The sequence below is a fragment of the Bos mutus genome, chromosome 15, assembly GCF_027580195.1.
Source record: "Bos mutus isolate GX-2022 chromosome 15, NWIPB_WYAK_1.1, whole genome shotgun sequence".
In the NCBI taxonomy this organism is placed as follows: domain Eukaryota; kingdom Metazoa; phylum Chordata; class Mammalia; order Artiodactyla; family Bovidae; genus Bos; species Bos mutus.
Window position 1 is genome coordinate 2,635,893 of NC_091631.1, and position 27,026 is coordinate 2,662,918.

Genomic DNA, 27,026 nt, shown 5'->3' on the forward strand with positions numbered 1-27,026 from the left:
CATTCACAGGTACCGGGGTGAGGACGTCAGCAAATCTTCCTGACAGACACGGCTCAGCCTGTAACACGGGGACAAACCGCTGCTCTCCTGTGTCGCCCTGTGCTCTGGTGACATAAGGCCCAGTCTCCTGCGGCCCTGGCCTGAGGGGCCGCACTGTCAGCTGCCCTGCCCCAAAAGAAGCTACAGACTAGTCCTATCATGCACTCCCCTCTGGGCCAGCACACCAGGCCTCAACACTCATCCGTGATGCCGGTTCCCCACGGAACAGGAAGTTTGGGGACGAAAATGACTATAGTTATGCAATAGGCTCATGATAACTCATTTGACTGAGTTCTAATCCCACTTTCCTATGTCCCAGCTTTCTTACCTTGATCAAGTTGCTAATCTCACTAAATATAACTGGGCGTGATATTTTTACATCCTATATATTTTTTGTTTAATTTATTTTATTGAAGTATAGATGATTTATAATATGCTGATTTCAACTATACAGCAAAACGATTCAGACTCCATGCTCCCAGTGTGGGGGGCGCTGGGTCGATGCCTGATCAGGGAACCAAGATCCTGCATGTCTCAGGCACGGCCAAAAGAAATAAATGTGGTTTTTTTAAAAAATAATTTTAGAAAAAGACAATGTCAGTTTTGTTTTTCTCTCCCATTTGTATTTTGGGTTTTTTTTTTTAGCTTACTTCCCAGTCACCCAGCCTCTGCCCCAGTGTTCAGTACAGAGAGGATGTTCAGCTACTGCTTATTGCTTGACAAATAGAGTAAAACAGCAAAGTGCCCACACAGTACCTGACCCGTAATAGACGCACAGTACATCACAGCTCCTGTCAGAAGGCGGGAGAACTGCAGGAACCCTTCTCCCAAGAACAGAGCCGGGAGGATGCCTCCAGCTTACGCCCAAGGCCACTGCTACAAGTTACAGGGCTGCGTGCTTCTGTGGGGAGCTGGGACTCCTCACCTCCAGATCGGCAAGCCGCATCTGTGAGCCATTTTCCAGCAGACAGCAATCTGGAAACCCCCAGCGGTCCTCCTCGGGAGGACTCTGCCCAGCTGTGTGCGGGCAGCGGGAGCAGAGAGCAGAGTCTCGTTTATTCCTAGGTTTTAGTGAAACGCAGGACATCACCATTCTTGCCCCTCCCGCAGCCCCCTCAGGTCCTCTGCCTGTCTTTTGTGGAAGCACTTAGTAAGCTTAATCAGAGAAGTGAGAAAGGCAGAAACAAAGAAAAACAGTCAAAGGAGACTAAATAATAACAATGTAGTCATTAAGCAAATCAAGGACTTTAGTTCTTTCTCAAGGGTTACAGATCATATTCTGAGCCATGTCCCATGAGCTGTCTTATCAATACTGAAACACCAGGGGGAGAAGTTAACTACGCGATGACCGGACTGCACCCAGGGCAGTTCCGAGAACTGGCCTCCGAGAAATGGGAACAAATGGACCTTGGAACTGACAGCTGTGCTCAGTCGCTTCAGTCGTGTCTGAGTCCCTGCGACCCCGGACTGTAGCCCTCCAGACGCCCCTGTCCATGGGATTCTTCAGGCACGAATACTGGAGTGAGTTGCTATTTCCTCCTCCAGGGGATCTTCCTGACCCAGGGATCGAACCGGGATCTCCTGCATGGGAGGCAGATTCTTTTGAGCCGCCTGGGAAGGCTGGAATTGAAGATTAACTGTACATCAAACAGACAAGGTCTGACGCTGGCCAGGCACCCGATGACCGATCTGAAGATGACTGTCAGAGCTGACTGTGCTGTTTCTGCATGTAGCCCCCTCCTTCTGTCTGTAAAAGCTCTGACCCTCTGGTTGCCAGTGGGGGCAGAGTCAACCCTCAGACAGATGTCCACCACCCTCCCCTCCACCAGCTGCCAGCATCTGAAATAAAGCAAACTTTTCTTCCCATGAACCGGCCTGCTGATTGGCTTTTGAGCGACAAGCAGCCGGACCTCACCACACTCTTTTGGTAATACTAGTGCTACCTTTAGTGCTAAAGGACACAGCCAAAGCTGGCCCCAGAGCCCAGGTGTTTCCAGCTCTGGCCCTTTAGTGCTAAAGGACACAGCCAAAGCTGGCTCCAGAGCCCAGGTGTTTCCAGCTCTGGCCCTTTAGTGCTAAAGGACACAGCCAAAGCTGGCTCCAGAGCCCAGGTGTTTCCAGCTCTGGCAACCCCATGGTCACTCTGAACCCTGGCTCTCTGCTGCCTTAAAGCTCCCCTTTAAAGCCTTTTAGATCATTTTAAGCATACACATTTCATGTTCCCCAGCTAGACAGTAAATTCTCTGAGGGCAAGGAGTTTGCCTTTTAGAGCTGGGGTTTGGAATCAGGGCTCCATGACATCTGGTGGGAAAGTTACAGAATCCGTTCAGTTCAGTTCAGTTACTCAGTCGTGTCCGACTCTTTGCGACCCCATGGACTGCAGCACGCCAGGCCTCCCTGTCCATCACCAACTCCTGGAGTTTACTCAAACTCATGTTCATAAAGTTGGTGATGCCATCCAACCATCTCATCCTCTGTCATCCCCTTCTCCTGCCCTCAATCTTTCCCAGCATCAGGGTCTTTTCCAATGAGTCAGTTCTTCACATCCGGTGGTCAGAGTATTGGAGTTTCAGCTTCAGCATCAGTCCTTCCAGTGAATGTTCAGGACTGATCTCCTTTAGGATGGACTGGTTGGCTCTCGTCCACGTTACAGAATGGACCTGTCCAAGCCCTAGTTCAGGACTGACTCCTTTAGGATGACTGGTTGGCTCTCGTCCACGTTACAGAATGGACCTGTCCAAGCCCTAGTTCAGGACTGACTCCTTCAGGATGACTGGTTGGCTCTCGTCCACGTTACAGAATGGACCTGTCCAAGCCCTAGTTCAGGACTGATCTCCTTTAGGATGGACTGGTTGGCTCTCGTCCACGTTACAGAATGGACCTGTCCAAGCCCTAGTTCAGGACTGACTCCTTCAGGATGACTGGTTGGCTCTCGTCCACGTTACAGAATGGACCTGTCCAAGCCCTAGTTCAGGACTGATCTCCTTTAGGATGGACTGGTTGGCTCTCGTCCACGTTACAGAATGGACCTGTCCAAGCCCTAGTTCAGGACTGACTCCTTCAGGATGACTGGTTGGCTCTCGTCCACGTTACAGAATGGACCTGTCCAAGCCCTAGTTCAGGACTGATCTCCTTCGGGATGACTGGTTGGCTCTCGTCCACGTTACAGGATGGACTGTCCAAGCCCCAGCAGCACCGGTCCCAGCTGCAGACCCTGGAGAGCTCTAAGAAATCCAGAGGCAAATTCACAGGTTTCTTCTCTGTGAGAAAACCCTGCCTGCTTCTGCCAGCTGCTTCCGGAGAAGGCAATGGCACCCCACTCCAATACTTTTGCCTGGCAAATCCCATGGATGGAGGAGCCTGGTGGGCTGCAGTCCATGGGGTCGAGAAGAGTCGGACACAACTAAGCGACTTCACTTTCACTTTTCACTTTCATGCGTTGGAGAAGGAAATGGCAACCCACTTCAGTGTTCTTGCCTAGAGAATCCCAGGGACGGGGGAGCCTGGTGGGCTGCCGACTATGGGGTCGCACAGAGTCAGACATGACTGAAGCGACTTAGCAGTAGCAGCAGCAGCTTCCACCAGCTTCCTTCTCAGCCCAGCAACTCTGACAGCCAGCTACCTGTCCAAGGATTCTGGTAGAGTCAGGTCTCACTGGGAGCTGCTGGTGAGTTCAGGGCAGCTGCAGAGGGAACTGGAAACAAGAAGGGAGAAAAAAAAAAAAAAGACCAGCAAGGTAAGGGAAAGAGAGTGGCCACTGACCACCTCCCCCGGATCAATCCCCTTCTAGCTCTCTCCCCGAGAGGGCTTATCTCTTGTAGGGAGAGGTCTCTGCCTGAGGCTCGGGGCCTGTGAGTCACACCCGAGAAGGAGAACTTCTTCTCTCTCCACCAGGATGAGTTCAGACAGGCTCGGAGTACAGGGGAAGGGCCATGAGTCACCAAGGAGGAAGAAAGAGCCAGGGAGAGCAGCTGAAACATACGCACTGTAAAATATCTGTAAAATAAACAGCCGGTGGGAATGTGCTGTATGAGGCAGGGAGCTCAACCCAGTGCTCTGCAGCTACCTGGAGGTATGGGGTGCAGACGGAGGTGGGGAGCAGGTTCAAGAGGGAGGGGACATATTATTCCTATGGCTGATTCATGTCAATGTATGGCAGAGACCAACACAGCATTGTAAGGCAATGACCCTCTGATTAAAAATAAATAAATTTTTCATAAAAAGAAAGAGCCAGGGAATGGGAGAGGGTGGGGCAGGCTCCCTGCCGTGTCAGGGTCCGCAGCCTCTTTTCCTGTCCCTGGTCCTCGGGTATCCAAGGCCTTTCCGAGGCAGGTGAGGGTCTCACAACCTTCACAGTATCAACACTTGGGGCCGGATGATTCTTTGGTGGGGGGCGGGGGAGCTTTCCCGTGTGCTGTAGAACATTTCACAGTATCCCTGGCCTCTGCCTTAAGATGTTGGTAGCATCCCCACCTCACCAGGTGTGACAACAAAAGACGTCTCCTTGCTGTTGCTGTTCAGTTGCTACACTGTGTCCGGCGCTCTTGCAACCCCACGGACTGTAGCCTGCCAGGCTCATCTGTGCGTGGAGTTCTCTGGGCAAGAATCCTGGAGCGGGTTGTCATTTTCTTCTCCAGGAGATCTTCCTGATGCAGGGATCGACCCTGCTTCTCCTGCATTGGCAAGCAGATTCTTTACCATCTGAGCCACCAGGGAAGCTAAAAGATGTCCCCAGTTGTTTCAAAATGTCCCCCGGGGGAGGAAGGAAGGCACCTGGTTGGGACCACTAGGCTTAGAGGACTTCCCTCCTCACCTTCCCTTCCTTCTACAGAAAGCAGGGCTGGGTCTCAGTCCTCCCTATCCCCTCCCTTGTAGCTGCTTCTTCCGAGCAATTCCTGAAGGTTATCTCCTTATCACATTTAAGGGCTTACGGCTGCTTCCTTCAGATTCATAGATGAGAAGGAGGAAGTGGTGATCACGGAGAAACATCAAATTCTCAGAGGGCAGGGAGGAGAGGAAGAACCAAGAAGCGACTCAGGAGTTCAGATCCTATGGTAACCAAAGGTCCTGACAGACTGAGGCAGCATCGTCCAATAGAAACACCATGCAAGCCACAAACACAGGTCACACATGTTATTTACCTTTCCTGGTGGTTCGTCACATTTAAAAAAAAATTAAACAGGCAAAATTAATTTCAAAAATATATTTTACTTAACCCAATATGTCAATAGTCACTTCAACATGTAATCAATGTTTTAAAATTAGTAATAAGCTATGTTCTATTCTTTTTTCCCACAGGAAGTCTTCTACATCCATCTGAAGTGTATCTTTCTCTTATATTTCAGTTTGAACCAGCCGTCTTTCAAGGGCTCAACAGCCACATTGGCTAGTGGCTTCCATACTAGCCATGGCAGGACCAGGTTTTCTTTCAGAGGTTGAGGTTGCCCCCTGCCCCTCTCCCGGAACCAGAGAGCTTCCAGAGGCCATGATCTTAGCAACACAGTGAGGCAATCCAGTCTCCAAGTAGATATTCGTAATTTAGAGAACAAGATGCCCATTTCAAGGGGCCCCGGTCCCATCCAACGCAGCGTCCGCTCCTGGGCACATAAACAAAGCAGGCTGCGGGTTGTCCATTGGGTCCTTTTCCAAGAGGTGGACCTCAAACGTTCCACGCCACACCCCTCGAAAGGAAGAAAGTTCTAAATCCTCAGGGCGTACATTACGCTAACCCCACCCTGCACACGGACTTTCCCCCAGCCGTCAGCGAATTCCACCTGGCCTACACACACCCTGCTTCTCCGCAGAAGCTTGCTGTGCTCATTGCTCGCCCGACTCGAGACTGAAGACCCAAGAGGCCCTCAGACCTGGCCCTGTGTGCCATCGTCGGTTCACCAGCCCTTCAGCCACATCTGCTTGCTGCTAGACAGAGGTCGCGCTCAGTGGAGCGGAGAGCCTCAGTTCAGTTGATGAAGTCCCAAGCCTGAGGGACACATTCCTGGTTAAGGTACCAGACATAGGATAGGGGCCCTTGTTGGAAACTTATAACCACTGCCCAGGCGGCACTAGTGGTAAAGAACACGCCTGCCAGTGCAGCAGACATAAGAGACTTGGGTTTGATCCCTGGGTCCAGAAGACCCCCTGGAGGAGGGCATGGCAACCCAGTTCAGTATTCTTGGCTGGAGAATCCCATGGACAGAGGAGCCTGGTGGGCTACAGTCCATAAGGTTGCAAAGAGTCAGACACCACGGAAGCAAATGAGCACGCTCAGTGAGTGGGACTCTCCCTCGCTTGTACCTGTTCTGCCAGGATACACCTCCTGAAATCTACTCATCACTGTTCACAGGTCCTGCAGGGCCTTGGATGGAAAAAGATGGGAAAACGGCTGAGGCTAAGACCAGCTAAGGGGGATCACAGCTTCCAGTTCAAGATGGCGGAGTAGAAGGACACACGTTCATCTCCTCCTGCCAGAGCAGTCGCTGACAGTCATCAACAGGAGGACCCTGGAACCCACAGAAACAAAACAACAAAAAAAGACCAGCTCAGGAAAAGAAATTCCAAAAGTTCCCAAACATTTTTTCACTGGATATGTTCCAGATAATCATTCAGCAGATCTAAAGGTGTTTATTTTTTTTCTTCTTTCTAATCTTTGAACCGCTAGTACATGATCTCTGACGTATAGTAAGATCTCCATTAATACACGGATGAAGGGACTTTCCTGGTGGCCCAGTGGTTAAGAATCTGCCTTCCAACGCAGGGAGCAAAGGCTCGATCACTGATGATCATTGTCCAGGAACTGAGATCCCACATGTCGTCAGGGAACTCAGCCCTCACACTGCAACTAAACAGGAGCCCTTGTGCTTCAGCGAAGACCCAGCACAGCCAAAAAAAAAGGTATAAAAGTGTTGTACGAGGAGGCAAATTCAGCCCACGTGCTGGGAGAGGAGGGAGGTCTCTGAGAGGTCTCCATGTCAGAAGCTAAGGAAGGAATGATCCATCACCTACAGTCCTCTAGAGTCCTGACCCTTCACACAGAGGCTTGGGTGGACAGCTGGATTTATGACTCCCGAAGTCAGTCACTGCATCCTGCCTGCGCCAAGTCTGCGGCCCAGACAACCCCACAACGTGTCTGATCATTCAAGCCCAGTCCCAACCCTGCCGCTGCTGCTAAGTCACTTCAGTCGTGTCTGACTCTGTGCGACCCCATAAACGGCAACCCACCAGGCTCCCCCGTCCCTGGGATTCTCCAGGCAAGAACACTGGAGTGGGTTGCCATTTCCTTCTCCAATGCATGAAAGTGGAAAGTGAAAGTGAAGTCACTCGGTTGTGTCCAACTCTTAGCGACCCCATGGACTGCAGCCTACCAGGCTCCTCTGTCCATGGGATTTTCCAGGCAAGAGTACTGGAGTGGGGTGCCATTGCCTTCTTCGAGCCCCAACCCTACAGACGCTAATCCAGTCCCCTTCCATTGGGGCCATGGTTCAAGTTCCACTCCCTTCCCCATGTTTAGGAGTTCTCTTCAGTTCTAGCTCTCAGGGATTTCCTTTCCTGAGATTTGAGTTCAATCATATCTTTCAAATTATTTTATTAGGGCTTTTTTCCCCCTGCATTTCTGTGTTTGAGATAGAAAGGGGTTCCAGTCTCCTCTGTTAAAGTAACCACAATAAACCCAAAATGGACTCATGCTAAGCCCCATATCAACAAAGCAAAACTTAACTAAATTTCTCTGCTCCCCCAGAAAAGGAAGCCCCAGTCCACCCAACACTGCTTGCCTACTCAGCACAAGTCACCTGATCAGCATCCAAGACTTCACTTTTCTCTGTGTAAGGAAACAACCCTGCTTTACCCAATCAGCAAGTGCCCAGTTTCGTTTTGTTTTCTAACTTTTTTAACCATATAGCACAGGAATTTTTATTCAATATGTTGTAATTAACTATGTTCAGTCGCTCAGTCATGGCCAACTCTTTGCAACCCCAATAGGCAGACTGTAGCCTGCCAGTCTCCTCTGTCCAAGGGGTTCTCTAGGCAAGAATACTGGGGTGGGTTGCCATTTCCTTCTCCTGGAATAACTATAATGAAATGCAATCTGCAAAAAATCAAACAAAAACCAAATGCCCAGTTTAACTTCCTTGTTCCTACTCACATTGGCCTGTAAAAATCTCTCGCATTGCATAGCTCTTCAGAGCTCTTCCCAGTCTGCTAGACTAGATGCTGTCACTGAATAAAAGTCTATCGGATCACTAAATTATCTGTGGAAAGTTTTCTTCTAATATAGCTAAGTCTCCCATACTGACTTCATGTGCTGTAGTTTTGTTGTTGTTGTTTTTCAGTCGCTAAGTCCTGTCTGACTCTTTGTGGCCCCATGGACTGCAGCACGCCAGGCTCCTCTGTCCTCCACTATCTCCCAGAGTTTGCTCAGACTCATGTCCATTGAGTCGATGATGCTATCCAACCATCTCATCCTCTGTCGCCCCCTTCTCCTTTTGCCTTCGATCTTTCCCAGCATCAGGGTCTTTTCTAGTGAGTCAGCACTTCACATCAGGTGGCCAAAGTACGGGAGCTTCAGCTTCAGCATCAGCCCTTCCAGTGAATATTCAGGGTTGTGTTAGGCTTATGCAAATCTGACCGTCCAAATTCCCTGCTGAAAACCCTTCACTGATGCCCCACTTCCTTCAGAGTAGAGTCCAAAGAAGACATAGCATGACTCGAAAGGCCCTGCGTGACATGACCTAGTTGATTTCCTGGGTCGCCTCTCAAGCAACCCCATCCTCATGCCCTTCACACTAACATCCCTGCAATATCTGCTGTGCCCCCCAAATCAGCCACGGTCTCTTACACCTCCTCCCTTCACATATGCTATGTATCTGCCTGGAAGATTCTTCCCACTCACCCAGACATCCTTTCCCACAGTAAGCAATCCCTCATATCAACTCTGCGAGTTTGAGTCAAACCTCCACTTCCACATTTCTGCTCTCTTAGTCCACCCCAACTTGTCTCACTGTATGTTATAATTATCTATCCTCATGGGTTTTTTATTTTCTCAGGAAACACTTGCCCCACCCACCAGGTTAAGCTTCCAGCAATCACTGTGTTCTATTAATATAAAACTCTGCCCAGAGACAAATTTTCCAGGAGGGTGACACACCAAGGCTTCAGAGCTCCTTACCTGCCAGGACTCTCCCAAGGCCCTGGGAAGGCCGTAGCTATGTGCTCACATCATCAGATGTCTTTTTGTAAAGTTTTAGAAAGAAGGTATTTTTAGCCGCAATTGGTTAAAACCACTGCCTCTTTCCACCTTGATTTCCCCCGCATCCCTGTACCTTTCTGCAGCTGTAGAGTGGCTGCTGAATGTGAGACCCAGCTAAGGGGTGGTTGAGATGGGAATACACTCTGCTTGGGTTTATTGCATATATTCTTATGATTTCTAAATAGCCTGGCATTTAGTTCAGTTATTGGTAGTCATTACAGGACTTCCCAGGTGGCCGTAGTGGTGAAGAACCCACCTGCCAAAGCAGGAGACATAAGAGACACTGGTTTGATCCCTGGGTGGGGAAGATCCCATGAAGGACGGCATGGCAACAGACTCCAGTATTCTCACCTGGAGAATCCCATGGACAGAGAAGTCTGGCAGCTACAGTCCATAGGGTCGCAAAGAGTTGGACACAACTGAAGCGACTTGGCACACATTGGTATTCATCCCAGTGGAGAACAGCTTTCAGGACATCACCCATTCTGCCAGCTCTCCCAGCATTAGGCATGACGGTGCGGAGTCAGAACTCAGATGACTGCACTCCTGTGGCCACAGCACTCACATGCACATGGGCCTGAAATGCACAGAGAATATACTCACTTATCAGATCAGATCAGATCAGCCGCTCAGTCATGTCCGACTCTTTGCAACCCCATGAATCGCAGCACGCCAGGCCTCCCTGTCCATCACCAACTCCCGGAGTTCACCCAGACTCACGTCCATCAAGTCAGTGATGCCATCCAACCATCTCATCCTCTGTCGTCCCCTTCTCCTCCTGCCCCCAATCCCTCCCAACATCAGAGTCTTTTCCAATGAGTCAGCTCTTCGCATGAGGTGGCCAAAGTACTGGAGTTTCAGCTTTAGCATCATTCCTTCCAAAGAAATCCCAGGGCTGATCTCCTTCAGAATGGACTGGTTGGATCTCCTTGCAGTCCAACGGACTCTCAAGAGTCTTCTCCAACACCACAGTTCAAAAGCATCCATTCTTCGGCGCTCAGCCTTCTTCACAGTCCAACTCTCACATCCATACATGACCACTGGAAAAACCATAGCCTTGACTACACAAACCTTTGTTGGCAAAGTAATGTCTCTGCTTTTGAATATGCTATCTAGGTTGGTCATAACTTTCCTTCCAAGGAGTAAGTATCTTTTAATTTCATGGCTACAGTCACCATCTGCAGTGATTTTGGAGCCCCGAAAAATAAAGTCTGACACTGTTTCCACTGTTTCCCCATCTATTTGCCATGAAGTGATGGGACCAGATGCCATGATCTTCATTTTCTGAATGTTGAGCTTTAAGCCAACTTTTCACTCTCCTCTTTCACTTTCATCAAGAGGTTTTTTAGTTCCTCTTCACTTTCTGCCATAAGGGTGGTGTCATCTGCCTATCTGAGGTTATTGATATTTCTCCCTGCAATCTTGATTCCAATGTGTGCTTCATTCAGCTTGGCATTTCACATGATGTACTCTGCATATAAGTTAAATAAACTGGGTGACAAAATACAGCTTTGACGTACTCCTTTCCCAATTTGGAGCCAGTCCATTGTTCTATGTCTGGTTCTAACTCTTTTCCCTTTACTTCATTTTCCTTTTACTTCATTGCTTTTATTCATTTAAAATTATTTTTATCTAGCTATATAGTATGAATTGTAGCAGTATTTGAGTCAATACCTAATAAGTTTTATTAGTCTATTAAAAGAAGACACCAACTGAGAAACTAACTTTTTCTCCCATGGGAAGGTTATATATTTACTAATGACTAGTGTTTGCTGGTTCCAAATAGGAAAAGGAGTTTGTCAAGGCTGTATATTGTCACCCTGTTTATTTAACTTATATGCAGAGTACATCATGAGAAACGCTGGACTGGAAGAAACACAAGCTGGAATCAAGATTGCCGGGAGAAATATCAATAACCTCAGATATGCAGATGACACCACCCTTATGGCAGAAAGTGAAGAGGAACTCAAAAGCCTCTTGATGAAAGTGAAAGCGGAGAGTGAAAAAGTTGTCTTAAAGCTCAACATTCAGAAAATGAAGATCATGGCATCCGGTCCCATCACTTCACGGGAAATAGATGGGGAAACAGTGGAAACAGTGTCAGACTTTATTTTTCTGGGCTCCAAAATCACTACAGATGGTGACTGTAGCCATGAAATTAAAAGACGCTTACTCCTTGGAAGGAAAGTTATGACCAACCTAAATAGCATATTCAAAAGCAGAGACATTACTTTGTCAACAAAGGTTTGTGTAGTCAAGGCTATGGTTTTTCCAGTGGTCATGTATGGATGTGAGAGTTGGACTGTGAAGAAGGCTGAGCACTGAAGAATGGATGCTTTTGAACTGTGGTGTTGGAGAAGACTCTTGAGAGTCCGTTGGACTGCAAGGAGATCCAACCAGTCCATTCTGAAGGAGATCAGCCCTGGGATTTCTTTGGAAGGAATGATGCTAAAGCTGAAACTCCAGTACTTTGGCCACCTCATGCGAAGAGCTGACTCATTGGAAAAGACTCTGATGTTGGGAGGGATTGGGGGCAGGAGGAGAAGGGGACGACAGAGGATGAGATGGTTGGATGGCATCACTGACTTGATGGACGTGAGTCTGGGTGAACTCCGGGAGTTGGTGATGGACAGGGAGGTCTGGCGTGCTGCGATTCATGGGGACATGAAGAGTCGGACATGACTGAGCGACTGAACTGAACTGATGCAATATTGCTCTTTACAGCATTGGACCTTGCTTCTATCACCAGTCACATCCACAGCTGGGTATTGTTTTTGCTTTGGCTCCATCCCTTCATTCTTTCTGGAGTTATTTCTCCACTGATCTCCAGTAGCATATTGGGCACCTACTGACCTCGGGAGTTCCTCTTTCAGTATCCTATCATTTTGCCTTTTCATACTGTTCATGGGGTTCTCAATCAAGAATACTGAAGTGGTTTGCCATTCCCTTCTCCAGTGGGCCACATTCTGTCAGACCTCTCCACCATGACCCGCCTGTCTTGGGTTGCCCCACGGGCATGGTTTAGTTTAGTTAGACAAGGCCGTGGTCCTAGTGTGATTAGATTGACTAGTTTCCTGTGAATATGGTTTCAGTGTGTGTGCCCTCTGATGCCCTCTTGCAACATCTACCTTCTTACTTGGGTTTCTCTTCCCTTGGGCTAGAGATACCCTTGGGGTATCTCTTCACAGCTGCTCCAGCAAAGGGCAGCCGCTGTTCCTTACCTTGGACCAAGAGTATCTCCTCACCGTTTGCTGCCATGCAAATAGGTTCATCAGGAAAGACTCAGAGGGAAAAAAAAAAAAGATTTGACACCAAGATGTTTGGCTCAGATGGAAAAGAATCCGCCTACAATGCAGGAGACCCGGGTTTGATCCTTGGGTTGGGAAGGTCCCCTGGAGAAGGAAATGGCAACCCACTCCAGTATTCTTGCCTGGAGAATCCCATGGACGGAGGAGCCTGGCGGGCTACAGTCCATGGGATCACAAAGAGTCAGACACGACTGTGTGACTGCATAACCACGCCCCATCCTCACCTTTCCTCTAAAAAGGCTGGGCGGAAAGCTTTCAGTAATCTTCGGATTCTTAAGGCATGAGCCATCCACCTCTTTATATGGCCCTGTAATAAACGTTTCCCTGTTTCAAAAAAAAAAAAGTAGGGAACTTTGGACCCAGACATGCATAAAAGAGAATTGCTGTGTGACAGTGAAGGCCGAAACAGGTAGAACCCTGGGGAGAAGTGTGGCCAGCCCACCAGCACTGGGGAAGCAAAAGCTCCTCTCACAGCCCCCAGAAGGGAACAACATGCCAACACCCAGGGCTCGGGCTCCTCTGACTTCTCCAGAACCATGAGACATACGCTTTTGCTGTTTCGGTCACCCGGTTTCTGGTACCCCTTACAGCAGCCCTGAAGCTAATGCAATGACCACGTCTCAGAAGTCACACGTCATCACTGCTTCTGCTTTCTGTTTATCGGGAGTGAGTCACCCTAGGTCCAGCCCAGGCTCCAGGGGAGGGGGACTAAGCCTAACCTCTTGAAAGGAGGACTCTCAGGATTTGTGTACCTGCTTCAGAACCACCACCAGTTCCATGGAATAGGTCTGGAATCTAATAATAAATTCTCCTCTTTAGTTTAAGATGGCTCAGATTGGATTCTCTAGGCCTGCACTTAAATGTATATTTTTATTAATTTTTTTTGGAATATACTTGATTTACAACGTTGTTTCTGCTGTACGGCAAAGTGAATGAATTCTATATATGCGTGCATATGTATACATACACGTGTGTGCATGCTAAGTCACTTCAGTTGTGTCCAGCTGCTTTCGACCCCATGGACTGTAGCCCACCAGGCTCCTCTGGATTCTCCAGGAAAGAATATTGGAGTGGGCTGCCATGCCCTCCTCCAGGAGATATATATATATATATATATATATATATATATATATCCACTCTTTTTTAAATTCTTTTCCCATATAGGTCATCACAGAGTACAAGGTAGAGTTCTCTGTGCTGTACAGCAGGACCTTATTAGCTATCTATTTTATATATAGCAGTGTGTACATGCACTTAAATGTCTTTATTAAGTTCTTTATCTGTCACTCCTTTCTAATAAGTTCTTAAGGTTAAATTTTGTAACTCTGACTCCCAGAAATATAATCTAGGGCTGAGAATATTTGTTCTAAAAATCAATTAATTGTGCTGAAATAACAACGTACCTCACTTGTGTAGCACTTAAGACTTCACATGGCACTTTCCCTGAAACCTGTGAGAGAGCAAGCGACAGGAAGACTGTGAAGCTTCTGAAAGAATGAAAAGTTATGATTTCACTACTAAATACATATTCAGTAGACAACTAATTGATACCTGGCTTTTTACCCTTACCTGAGTACATCATGAGAAATGCTGGACTGGAAGAAACACAAGCTGGAATCAGGACTGCTGGGAGAAATATCAATAACCTCAGATATGATATGCAGATGACACCACCCTTATGGCAGAAAGTGAAGAGGAACTAAAAAGCCTCTTGATGAAAGTGAAAGTGGAGAGTGAAAAAGTTGGCTTAAAGCTCAACATTCAGAAAATGAAGATCATGGCATCTGGTCCCATCACTTCATGGGAAATAGATGGGAAAACAGTGGAAACAGCGTCAGACTTTATTTTTCGGGGCTCCAAAATCACTGCAGATGGTGACTGCAGCCGTGAAATTAAAAGATGCTTACTCCTTGGAAGGAAAGTTAAGACCAACCAAATAGCATATTCAAAGGCAGAGACATTACTTTGCCAACAAAGGTTCGTCTAGTCAAGGCTATGGTTTTTCCAGTGGTCATGTATGGATGTGAGAGTTGGACTGTGAAGAAGGCTGAGAGCCAAAGAATGGATGCTTTTGAACTGTGGTGTTGGAGAAGACTCTTGAGAGTCTGTTGGACTGCAAGGAGATCCAACCAGTCCATTCTGAAGGAGATCAGCCCTGGGATTTCTTTGGAAGGAATGATGCTAAAGCTGAAACTCCAGTACTTTGGCCACCTCATGCGAAGAGTTGACTCATTGGAAAAGACTCTGATGCTGGGAGGGATTGGGGGCAAGAGGAGAAGGGGACGACAGAGGATGAGATGGCTGGATGGCATCACTGACTCGATGGACGGAGTCTGGGTGAACTCTGGGAGTTGGTGATGGACAGGGAGGCCTGGCGTGCTGTGATTCATGGGGTGGCAAAGAGTCGGACATTACTGAGCGACTGATCTGATCTGATCTGAAGTATATAAAACTTTTTATGTAACTTCATACATTCATGTATTCCCCACATGTTTATGGTCTACTCTGTATCTGAAGCTCAACTAAGTCTTGGAGGTAATGTGATAAGGAAGAAACTTCCTGTCCTCACGGAATATATAGTCTTGCATTCAAATCCTTGTCACGCTGTGTCCCAACCACCCCTGACTGGCTCTGCCTGCAACCATCCACCTCTTCAGCTTGGGCCTCACTGAGCATCCCCATTTTCTGGGTTCTGGGTGGAATATTGAGGCCAAGAGCCCCTGTCTTCGAGAAGTGGCTGCTCTAGAGGGGGCCAGATGGTCAGAGAAACACACTTGTCTGAAGTTTAATTTTAATGTTCTGTGAATACTTTTTCCCCTTGAACGCTGCAGGGGATCTGGGCCAAAGACTGTGAGTGGGTGAAAAGGAATAGAGAAATGAAACACTAAAAATGACAAACAAGGGAAGCAATGATACATTCTCACTTCAGAAATAACCAAGAAGAGATTGCAGGGCAGGGTTGATGTAGGTGTATGCAAATGATATGTAAATATGACATCCACACCAGCTCAAATTGTTACAGTCCTTTTATTTTGCATAGTTGAGTGTTGGTCCCTGGAAATGTTCTCCTGGGACTTATGGTGCAAAATTATTGACTGTTAACCTCACCCTCAGTAGCTATTTAATCAGGTGATTGAGTTGAAACACTTCTTCCCCATCTGGCCCTTAGCATCTCTTTTTGCACGACCGAGTTAGATGTGTAATCTTCGAGGTTTCTTCTGTGTTTATATATGGTCTCCAAACAGAGAGTCATCATTTTCTTTGCCCTCAGTATTTCCAAAGAAACTACCCCAGGATCTTAACATTTCTTGAAAGATCACATCATGGTGAATAGGCAGAAGATAAACAGAGGACAGGAAAAGAGAGCCGTGGGAGGGGCCAACAACAAAAGGAAGCGTAAGAGAAGATACAAGCATAGAGATGACCCTGATAAAAAGGTCGTAGAAAATTTCCCCACAGCTTCCTAGGATCCACAGAAATGTGGAGCCGTGGGTCATCTGTTCCCTCCCAGCAGGAGCATTGGCCAGGATGCTAGGTACATGGTGGGCTTCCCAGGTGGTTTAGTGCCAGTGGAGGAGATGCGGGAGACATGGGTTCAATCCCTGGGTCAGGAAGATCCCCTGAAGAAGAGGATGAAAACCCACTCCAGTGTCCTTGCCCGGTGAATCTCATGGACAGAGGAGCCTGGCGGGCTGCAGTCCATGCAGTCACAAGAGTTGGACACGACTGAGCAACTTCACTTTTACAGCATATCCTGCGTCAGTGTTTGGAACAAAATATATAAAACACAGAACATGCAGACACCTTGCTCCCTGCCCTTCAAGGTGCCTAGAGTTTGGCTGAAGAGGCAATACTGCCACATGTTTAGTGATTTTCAAAATGAGCTTAAGGTAGTTTATAAACCAAGGGCTAAGTGCATGTCCATGGTGAAAATGCTGTAGGATTTCAGAAGAAAGGAATATGGCTTTCAGTTCAGGTGATCTAGAGGAGGGGGATTTTTCAGCTTATTTTTTATATAAATGTTAAAGATTACTTTCCATTTGTAGGTATTATAATATATTGGCTATATTCCCCATGGAGGGAGAGAATCTTAAATTGGACATTTAAATATAGGAAAGATACATCTTAATTGGAGAAGAAAGAAAGCTATCCTAAGCTTAAGGAACAAGAACAAGACAGGAAGCAGAGCAGAACGTCACATGCAACAGCTGAACGGATGGAGACCCGAGCATCCACGCTGAGAACCATGGGAGACGGAGCTGAAAGGTCAGCCAGAGGAACAGGCAGCTACAACCATGTTTCGGAAAAACGTCATCCTCAGCGTCTTCAGTCCTTGAGGTTGTAATCAAGCCACATTAACACCGGCGGCTATTTGTGACTGGGGGAGAGAGTGTTTTGTAGTCATCAGCTCTCAAAGGCTCACTGCATCTACTTCCCACACGCAGCTCCATCCTGGAATGAAGCACGTCAGCTTCAGTGAGCTTTATTTGCAGGAAGGTTAGCGATCCGCTGGCTAGAAGAGAAGCGGTGAGGGGTGAGAGGTGGTGTGAGTGAGAAAGGGAGCTGGAGGTAGGAGGCTGGGGTTACAGACTGTGAAAAAGGGGGAGGGGAGGAGGGGTGCCTGAGAGGTGATCTTTAGGAAGCAGAGATAGGTTCAGACAAAACTCCTTGCCACATGCTGTATGCAGCTCGGGGTCATTTCAGCACCCTGTGACTGGACAGCGCTCCCTCCAGGCCACTCAGAAGCTGGATGCAGTATCTGGTTCCAGTTCTGCCTCATATTCGCCTTTCTCTCCTTCATTCCAATCATAATGTACCAGTCACAGCCGTTCACCAATCTTCGGCCGGCTACTCTCATGATTTCTGACACCACCTTGGAGATACCAGCTCTTACTATCCCAAGGAAAATCTAGTCCACTACAACGGAATCAGATGGGTTACCCTTTTTGTCTTTGTTTCCATTCAAACCAAACCATATTTGGAAATTAGTGAATCTAAATTGCCATCTCTAATCAATTAAGTTCTCACTAACTGAGGCACACTTTGTGCCAGGCACCAAACCAGTCTTCACACTTCATGTGCTGTATTTCAATTGGTTCTTTGACATTTCTTGCAAGCAAGACTCTTCAACCCTCCTTTACAAATGAGGAACCTGGAAGTCAAAGACACAAGGTAATTTTTCCAAGGCTACACAATTAATACATATCAGAGCCCGGATTTAAGCCTGGTTTAAGTTATTTCCAAGGCCACATTAGTGTGGACCACAGAATTTTAGGTGAAACAAAGATAACAAATTTATCTTCATAGTGATATTTTTAATTTGCACATGTTATATTTGCACATTAGGAGTGCAATGTGGTGGTCCAGTGGTTAAGACTCTGTGCTTACGCGGAGGAAGCCATGGATCCCCTGGTCGGGGAACTAAGATCCACAAGCTGCATGGCATGGCCAATAAAAAAAAAAATGTTTTGCCTATGTTAATTTGATGAGTTCCTAGAGTCCTTTGTACAGTTCCTAACAGGTACCCATTCCTGCTTCCTTCAGATATCAACAAGGACTTATCTAAGACAAAGAAACCACATGCAGTTTTTTGTAAATGATAGATATTTAACTGACAGATATCAAATGAATTAAAAAATAAATTCCTACACACATGTAGGAATTTATAAAATTGGATAAATCCACATTTATAAAAATGGATTTGAATATGGAAAGAGAGAAAATACTCAAAGTGGGATAAGAGAAAGCTTTCATTTTTCCTCCATAGAGAAAACAGTTCAAATATAGACACAAAATCCATCCAGGTCACAGATGAATCCACAGATGCAGAACCACAGGTACAGAAAGCTGACTGTAAAGTTACACTCGAATTTTCAGCTGTGCAGACAGCAGGCACTCCAAACCCCTGTGTTGCTCAAAAGTAAACCGTTCACTCATTTAATAATTCCATTTAATTCAGTAGATTGTGTTTCTAAGCCCTTCCTAAGAACTAAGCCCTCTTCCCTTCAATCTTTTCCCCTAAATTTGCCATCCTCTGACATGAGCTTACTCTTCTTTGTATATTTACTTCCTGGGAGACAGTTGGTCATTCCTCTCCTCTGCTTTACACTCTGTAGGTCTATAAAAGGGCTTCCCAGGTGGCGCTCGGGGTGAAGAGCACGCCTGCCAATGCGGGAGATGGAAGAGACGTAGGTTCAATCCCCGGGAGGAAGACAGGGCAACGCACTCCAGTCGTCCTGGTGAGAGAAGTCCATCGACAGAGGAGGCTGCTGGGCTGCAGTCCATGCCTCCGAGCACAAGGTCTGTAAGAAAACATCTGCTTGATTGATTCCATTTCAAAACAGAGAAGGAAGACAATGAGTTTATCCACATTTGGCAAACATTGTCTCATGTCAATCTTCACCATCACCCTTTGGGGTAAGTACTTTATCCCTGTTTTGCAAAGGCAACTGACTCAAGGTTATACAACTTGTAAAAGTGATGAATCTAGGTTGTCTTAACCTATTTAATAATTGCAGAAGTCATGCTCTTTCTATCTCATTCTCTCCACACTTGCATGTAAATTGGCTCCTTTGGGCTCAGGCAGTCTGGACAATCCACACCACCCACAGGCGTGCCTCCATTGCCCCATGTACACTTGTGTAATTTACAGGCAACACGTGGTTATCAGCATCTGTGGGGAGAGAGCAATTATACCGACTTTCCAAACATATCGTGTTTGTCTCAGGAACCCACAAGGTAATTTGTTTTTATAGCAGATTTTCCCCCAATCATGTTTTCCTCAAGCTAACACTAAGATAAATTTGAACTTTCTAAGTGCCCAGCAACGGCAGGATAAAAGTGGCTGAGCTGAGGAAGGCAAATCCCTGGTGGGGCTTGGGAAGCAGTGCCCGTGGGGAGAGCTGGCCGCACCACCGTGCCCACAGGCAGAGTGTCAGCCTGCCAGGGCTGCTGTGAAAAGCACCACAGAGTCAGGCACTGAAACAACAGGAATGTACTCCCTCATGGTTTTGGAGGCTGGATGCCAAACCCAGGTGCCGTCCGTCAGTTTCTGGGGAAGCCTCTCTCTTCCTGGCCTGTAGACAGTCAACTTCCTGCCACATCTTCCCATGGCCTCTGCTGTGTCTGCAGACACACAGGGAGAGAAAGACAGGCTTGCTGCCTCTTCCTCTTTCTGCAAAAAAACTATTCCTGGGAATTGCCTGGAGCCCCAGTGGTTAGGACTCTGCACTTCCACTGCAGGGGGGAACAGGTTCGATCTCCGGTCAGGGAACTAAGATCCAGCATATTGCACAGAGTGGCCAAAAAATAACAAATAAATAAGAAACATCATTCCAATCAGATTAGGGTGCTATCCTTATGAATTCTTTTAACCTGGATCCTTGCCTATCTCCCTAATGACACTATCTCCTTATAGAAGATTGAGGCTTTGGTATATGATTTGGGGGGGACCCTGAACAACAGAGACCCTGAACTTGGAAATTAACACAAGTCAACAGAAGATGAAGAAGATAATGAACGAAATGAGGGTGAAGCAGAGGAAGAAACAAGCAGTAGCTGTACTTTACTGAGTGTCTGCTGTGCCCGAGGCAGGGCTTTCATAAGTAACGCTGTTTATTCTCAGGACAAGCTTGGAAGTGAGATTCCATTACCCTTCCATTCATTTTCTTATTATTATTATAGTAAATTACACATAACAGTGAAAGACGAGAGTGAAAAAGTTGGTTTGAAACTCAACATTCAGAAAACAAAGATCATGACATCTGGCCACGTCACTTCATGGCAAGTAGATGGGGAAACAGTGGAAACAGTGACAGATTTCATTTTGGGGGCCCCAAAATCACTGCAGTTGGTGACTACAGCCATGAAATTAAAAGATACTTGCTCCTTGGAAGAAAAGTTATGACCAGCCTAAATAGCATATTAAAAAGCAGAGACATTACTTTGCCAACAAAGGTCCATCTAGGAAAGGGGCTTAGCCCGGCCTGACCTGCCCTAGACTCACTCTCCGTGGAGCTCAGCATCACCGACTCGTCCTCCAGGGTTGGAGCCCAGGGCAGGTCCTCAGTGTCCAGCCAAGGCCCCCTGGGCCCTTCAGTACAATAGCTGGGAAAACTGGCCTCCAGATTCCAGAAAGCCCCCACAGGGGCAAGACAACAATCCCTTCACCCAGAATTCAGAGTCCAGGGAGGAGGCTGGATGGCTCCCACCTCTCCTTCTGAGTCTCCCTGCAGCCAAGGTGGAACCACCAGCACCAGCTCCTCAAGGAGACCCTAACTTCCTCTGCCTCAAGACCAGACCAAGTGACCAGATTCTGCAGGGCATCATCCCTTCTGCCCTGAGACTGACCCTCCCGCAGTCCCAGGACAGGAGGTGGGCCCGGTGTGTTTCAGGGCCTCCCTGAGCTCTGAGCCGCCACAGCACCTGGGGTCCTGAGGGGCAGAGCCAGCTGATGAACTGGCAGGAGCGGAGGCGGCCTCGGCTTCAGTCCTGAGGGCCGCTCCCTGTTCCCCTGAGCCGGGTGCCTGCCATCAGCTCTGAGTCCAGGAACAGCTCTAGAGAGAACCCCAAAGACACGGGCTGGAGTGGACGTGAGTCCTGGAATCCCCCGAGTGCCTGGTGGGGAGGATCCTGAGTTCCCACTGGAGCTGTGCCAGGTGGGAGCACTGCCCGCTGAGGTGGGTGATTGTCCATCGGAAGTCCTACTGAGTTCCCCCACCAGAGCTGGTTCAGAGAGCTGAGGTCGCCTGTTCTCTCCTCCTTCCTCTCCTCCTTCCTCTCCCCCAAATCTGGATGCACCCCACCCCCTACTCTGCCAGGCTGTAAGCATTTCCTGAGACCCCACTGCATTCAGGGATCCCCAGAAAGCTCGCCCAGTGCCCCATGTTCAGAATGTAACTTGGGGCTAGGTGAAAGTTATCGCTCATCGAGTGTCTACCCTGCTTCCAGACGTGTGCTGAGTCACTGACACACGCTGTCTTGCTCCCTCGCAGGAACTGAGGAGACTGAGGCTCCCCAACGCCAGGTCCCCCGACTCTCCTCACATGCTTTTGGCCACGTGAACGCTTGCCGAAGCGGTGAGCTCCCTCCCCAGGCTGTCACCTGTTACCATCTCCTCCATCGAGCTCCACCTCCCTCAGTTTTCAGGGTCCAGCCCCGTCCCCCTCCTCAACTTTCTGAAGCCCTCACGGCCTCTCCAATGCTTCCTCCTGCTGAGTGGGCACCCCCCAACTTCACTCCAGGGTCACAGGGTCAGTTTCTCTCTCAGCAATATTTGAAGATCCTAAATGACCAAGGCCTGGCTTTATGCTATTTTGAACAGTTGTTTAAATACTTTTGAACAAAGGGAATGGTTCAAATAGCTTTTGGTATCAGTCATTGTTCAAATATTTGCTGTTCACTTGATACAAAACTCAGAACAGCCTCTGCTTTCAGAAGTTAGTGTGATAGGGGAAAAAAAGCAACCTAGCAGGGGGGAAAGAAAACCATGGAAACATTGACCAAGCCCTGTTCAACAATACTTCATGCATCTGTGTGAGTCAGACTCATCCTCAGATTACAGCTGCACACAGCAAGGGAGTTCAGCTGGGGGAGGGGAGGGCGGCTAGCAGGGCTGCGGGAGGACTCTGCAGGCTTCGTGGAGGACATCTGGAGGCCCTTCACTAACTGGGAGCTCGGGGTGCATCTCTGAGGCTGTCAGTCAAGGTGATCATCCTTGAGAATTATTGATAGAGGTGCCTCGGAAGGAATCAAGCGTTCATCTGGGACTTGGGACAGGAGTAGCCAATTAGTAGGGAGCATAGTCTGTCTGGACCGGGGAAGATGGTAAGACGTGGGGAGCTGGGGAAGAGCACTGGAAACCTCCTTTACTGGGAAGCAGGATGAAGTTCAGCCCAAGCACAGGGCTGGATGTGATGGTTTGTGGTGGGTGGGGTGGGCCGGGAATCAGGCTGTCCTCCTAGGAGAGAAAAAGGAAAATGCTACTTTTCTTTGTGGATCAGAGGCTCATGGACGTTTGGATCTGGACAAAAGTAAACCCCCAAAGTAAGAAAGTTAGAAAGGAGGAGTGCATATGACAAATACGTGGGGCATCAGGTGGAGAAACAGGATCCCAGGCAGGAAGCCGACTTCCCAGGTTAGACTTCAAGGCTCAGCCATGCAATAGGATTCTGCCACACCGCCAGGACCCTGACTTCCAGCGATGCATAGCATAACCTTTGCAATAAACAGAAGGTTGCTCTGTGAAGGGCATAGGGTGTTCCAGTGAATTCCTCACATGTGAGGAATTGACATCCCAGAATCAGGAGACCAGCTGGGGGAGGAAAGAGAGGCCGCAGGGCAAGAGACAAGATTCCTGGAACTGATAGCCCTTCCCATCTTCAGACCGGGGTGGTGTCCCTCTGGGGATGAGGGAAGACTTTCCGAAGAGCTCGTGGGCCAAAAGGAACAAGTTTCCAGAACCGCAATTCACGCTTTTGTGAAAACAGCGTCCCTGAACGCGCACCTGTAGTCAAGCGCTGTGCTGCTTTCTCACGTTCATTTCCGCAGTTGCCTTATCCCACTTCTAAGAGGAGATATCCTGCCTACCAGTAGAAGGCATTCCACCAGCACACAGAACAGCCAGGATACCGCAGGCAGAAAAATAAAGTCATAAACAGCTGCTGAAAACGTAAATGACTTTCATGACTTTATTTAAACAAACTGATTTTATAAAATGCATGAATATAAGCCTAGAAAAATATTTAACTCAGGTGGGAATCTTTCCGCAAAATGGAGAGAGCGTCTTTCAAAAGCAGCAGCTGACTGCTGCTCTGCGACCCCCTAGAAGCTTGGGATGGGGCGGGGGGAGGGGCAGGCTCAGGACGGAGGCAGCGCGTGTGAACCTGTGCCTGACTCGTGTTGTACGGCAGAAACAACAACGTGGCAGAGCAAGGATCCTCCAGTTAAAAATGAATTTTAAAAAGCAAACACATCGCTGTGTGATTCTCGGCACTGAGAAGGAGCTCAGGGATTAAATGACATCACCATAACAAGACGCCTTCTGTCCCATTTATTCATTTATGTTAACGAGGTTTCACAGAAGCTGCCGCTTCACGTATAGCGTGTCTACCAGGGATTACCGCCGTGAGTGGACAAGGTACTTACATAGATCCTTGTGAGCTGGTCAGACGCTCCTGAAGTTGCCTCCTGCAGTCAGCTATGGAGACTCCTTTTCCTGGACACGTCTGGGTGGGTTCTTTGTGTGCTGTGGGGGCTGCGCTGGCGCCAAGATCTGTACCCAGGCAAGAAGTTCCGGGAAGGAGCCCTGAGTCGCAGTCAGGTTGTCAGCACCAGGCCTGACTTCAGGTATCTTTCATGCACAACCTTGATTTTGCTATCGAGGGATCAGAGGACTAGAGAGAGTCGAGCCAGAGGCAACAGAGCCAGACCCAGGAAGCAGGTCTCCTTGGTCCTGTCCACGGCTCCTCCTTCCTCCCCCGTCCCGTCACAGGAGGCGGGACGAAGATGAGGCTGTGGCATGTTCTTCTGTCAACTTCAATGCTTTTCCCTCCGTGTCCTCGATACAGGCCACCAGGCTTGGATGAAGAGGTTGGTGAGGTGCCCCTGGGCTTGGTTTACAGAACTTTAGCCCAAACTCTCAACGAAGAAGGATTTGAGGAACAGAAGAGAGAAGAAAGTGTGGGGAAGAAAGAGAGGACCCTGGGCCTCTCCAGTCCTCCTAGGGAGAAACGTCCTGGAGGACCGTCCAGGAAGCCCCAGCACACCATGTACAGTCTGACTGGTCTCTGAGGTGACATTTAACTCAGTAGATTCTCAGAGGACGAAACGGTTATGGTATAGATGGGGGGTGCCCGGAGGATGCTTAAGAACCACATAGGATGAATAGTCATACGTGCCGTCACACGGGTGAGCCCTGCAAAGATGAAGTGAAAGCAGGCAGGCCCCAAAGACCACAGATTGTGTGAACCCTATGACATGGAACATCTAGAATAGGCGAATTCATAGAGCCAGAAAGTGGATTAATCGTTGCCAAGGGCTGGGGGAAGAGGAAAACAAGAGGTGACTGGTAATAGTTAACAGAGTTTTCTTTCTTTGGTGATGAAAGTGCTCTGCAATTAAACATTAGAGGTGGTTATGAAATGTTATAAATAGACAAACAACCACTGGTTTGTACGCCTTTAAACAGTGAAGTTTACGATATGTGAATGACATCGTGATTTTAAACGTCGGAATGAGGACTTCACTGGGGGTCCAGAGGTTAAGAATCCGCCTGCCCATGCAGGCAGGGGACACAGGTTCAGCCCCTGCTTCAGGAAGATTCCACATGCCACAGGGCACCTAAGCCCACGCACCACAACCACGAAGCCCAGTGCCTAGGGCCCAGCTCTGCAAGAAGCAAAGCCACTGCCCTAAGAAGCCCACACCCCGCAAGGAGAGAGGAGCGCCCAACTCATCACAGCCAGCAAAACCCGAGCACCGCGACGACCCAGCGCAGCCAAATAAACACCAAATAACTTTTTTAAAAAGAATAGAATGAAATCATCGTCAAATAGACTCATGAGCATTATTTGTGGATATACGCACAACAGAGGGGGGGAGTGACCTCATGTTTATTGATAACCTACTGTGTCCCACACATTCAAAGGTTTTAGATTTTATTTTCATTTCCACCAAAAAGCCACCTGAGAAGTAGACATCTTTTCCCTACTTTAAAGATGAGAAAAACAAGGCTCACGAATACAGCTTATCCAAAGAGACAGTACGAGTCAGCGGCACAGTCAGAACTAAGACAGGTCTGTCTGGCCGCAGCGCCCGTGTCCTATCCACTGTGATGTGATATTTTCCATTATTTCTTTTTCTTAATATTTGTTCATTTGTCTGGCTGTGCCAGGTCTTCGGTGAGGAGTATCTGATCTTTAGTTGCAGCAGCACACACTTAGGGGCAGCCTGTGGGATCTAGTTCCCAGACCAGGATCCCAAACCGGAACCCCTGCCTTGGAAACATGAAGCCTTAGCCACTGGACCACCAGGGAAGCCCCCCATTTCTTCTTCTAAACGAAGACACTCACTTGACGTTCCCCCTCAACACACCTTGCACGTGCACGGGTGGGCACGCTCAGTAATACTGTCTGAACGGTGCTCAGTTGCCATCTCTGCAGGTGACGCCTGGAGAACTAGCCCTGCCACTGGAAACTACACCCCCGTCACCCAGCTCATCTTGCGGGGATTCTCCAATGACCCAGACCTCCAGAAGCTTCTCTCTGGAGGCTTGCTGCTCATCTATGTCATGAGCGTGGTGGGAAACCTGGGGATGGTGGCGCTCAGCCTCATGGACTCCCGCCTCTGCAGTCCCGTGGATTCTTTCTCAGCGTCCTCTCTTTCCTTGATATCTGCTACTCCTCTGTGGTCACACCCAGGCTGCTGGTTGACTTTCTGGCCTCTGACAGGTCCATCCCCTTCAAGGGCTGCGTGGTCCAGATGACCTTCTTTGTGATGCACGCCACAGCTGAGAGCTTCCTGCTGGCTTCCATGGCCTGCGACCGCTGCACGGCCACCTGCTGACCTCTCCACTACGGCTCCGTCATGACCAGGGGCACCTGTCTCCAGCTGGTGGCTGCTTCCTCACTTTCAGTGGTGCTAATTCTGCTATCGAGACTGGGAATGTCTTTGCCCTGCCTTTCTGTGGGCCCAACCAGGTACTGCACTACTTCTGTGACATCCAACCCCTTCTCCACCAGGCCTGTGCCGACACAGCCATGGCAGGAGTGGTCCTCTATATCTTCTCTGCCCTGGCTACCTATCTACCTACTGCCCTCATCCTCACCTCCTACAGCCTGGTCTTGGTGGCCATTGGGAGGATGCGCTTGGCAGCTGGGAAGGAGAAGGCCCTCTCCATGTGTGCCTCCCACTTCCTGGCCATTGCCACCTTCCACAGCACCGTGATTTCACCTACGTCCAGCCTCATGGATCCACTGATGACACCAGTGACCAGGTCGTGTCTGTCTGCTGCACCTTCATAACCCCCATGCTCACCCCCGTCATCTAGAGCCTCCGCAACAAGGAGGTGAAGGAGGCCCTGCAGAGGAAGCTCCAGGTCAATATCTTTCCCTGCTGAGCCCTGCAAGGCTATTGGAATGAAGAAGGCATCAGTCAGTTCAGTCATCAGTCAGTTCAGTCGCTCGGTCATGTTCAACTATTTGCAACCTCATGGACTGCAGCACGCCAGGCCTCCCTGTCCATCACCAACTCCCGGAGCTTGCTTAAACTCATGCCCATTGAGTTGGTGATGCTATCCAACTATCTCATCCTGCGTCCCCTTCTTCTCCCGCCTTCAGTCTTTCCCAGCATCAGGGTCTTTTCTAATGAGTCAGTTCTTCGCCTCATGTGGCCAAAGGATTGGAGTTTCAGCTTCAGCATCAGTCCTTCCAATGAAT

At 48.5% G+C, this 27,026-nt stretch overlaps 1 pseudogene; it reads left to right on the forward strand.

Annotated features, from left to right (window-relative positions):
• Window positions 1-886: 886 nt before the first annotated feature.
• On the forward strand, window positions 887-26,707 carry LOC102275866 (olfactory receptor 5J3-like; annotated as a pseudogene).
• Window positions 26,708-27,026: the final 319 nt, after the last annotated feature.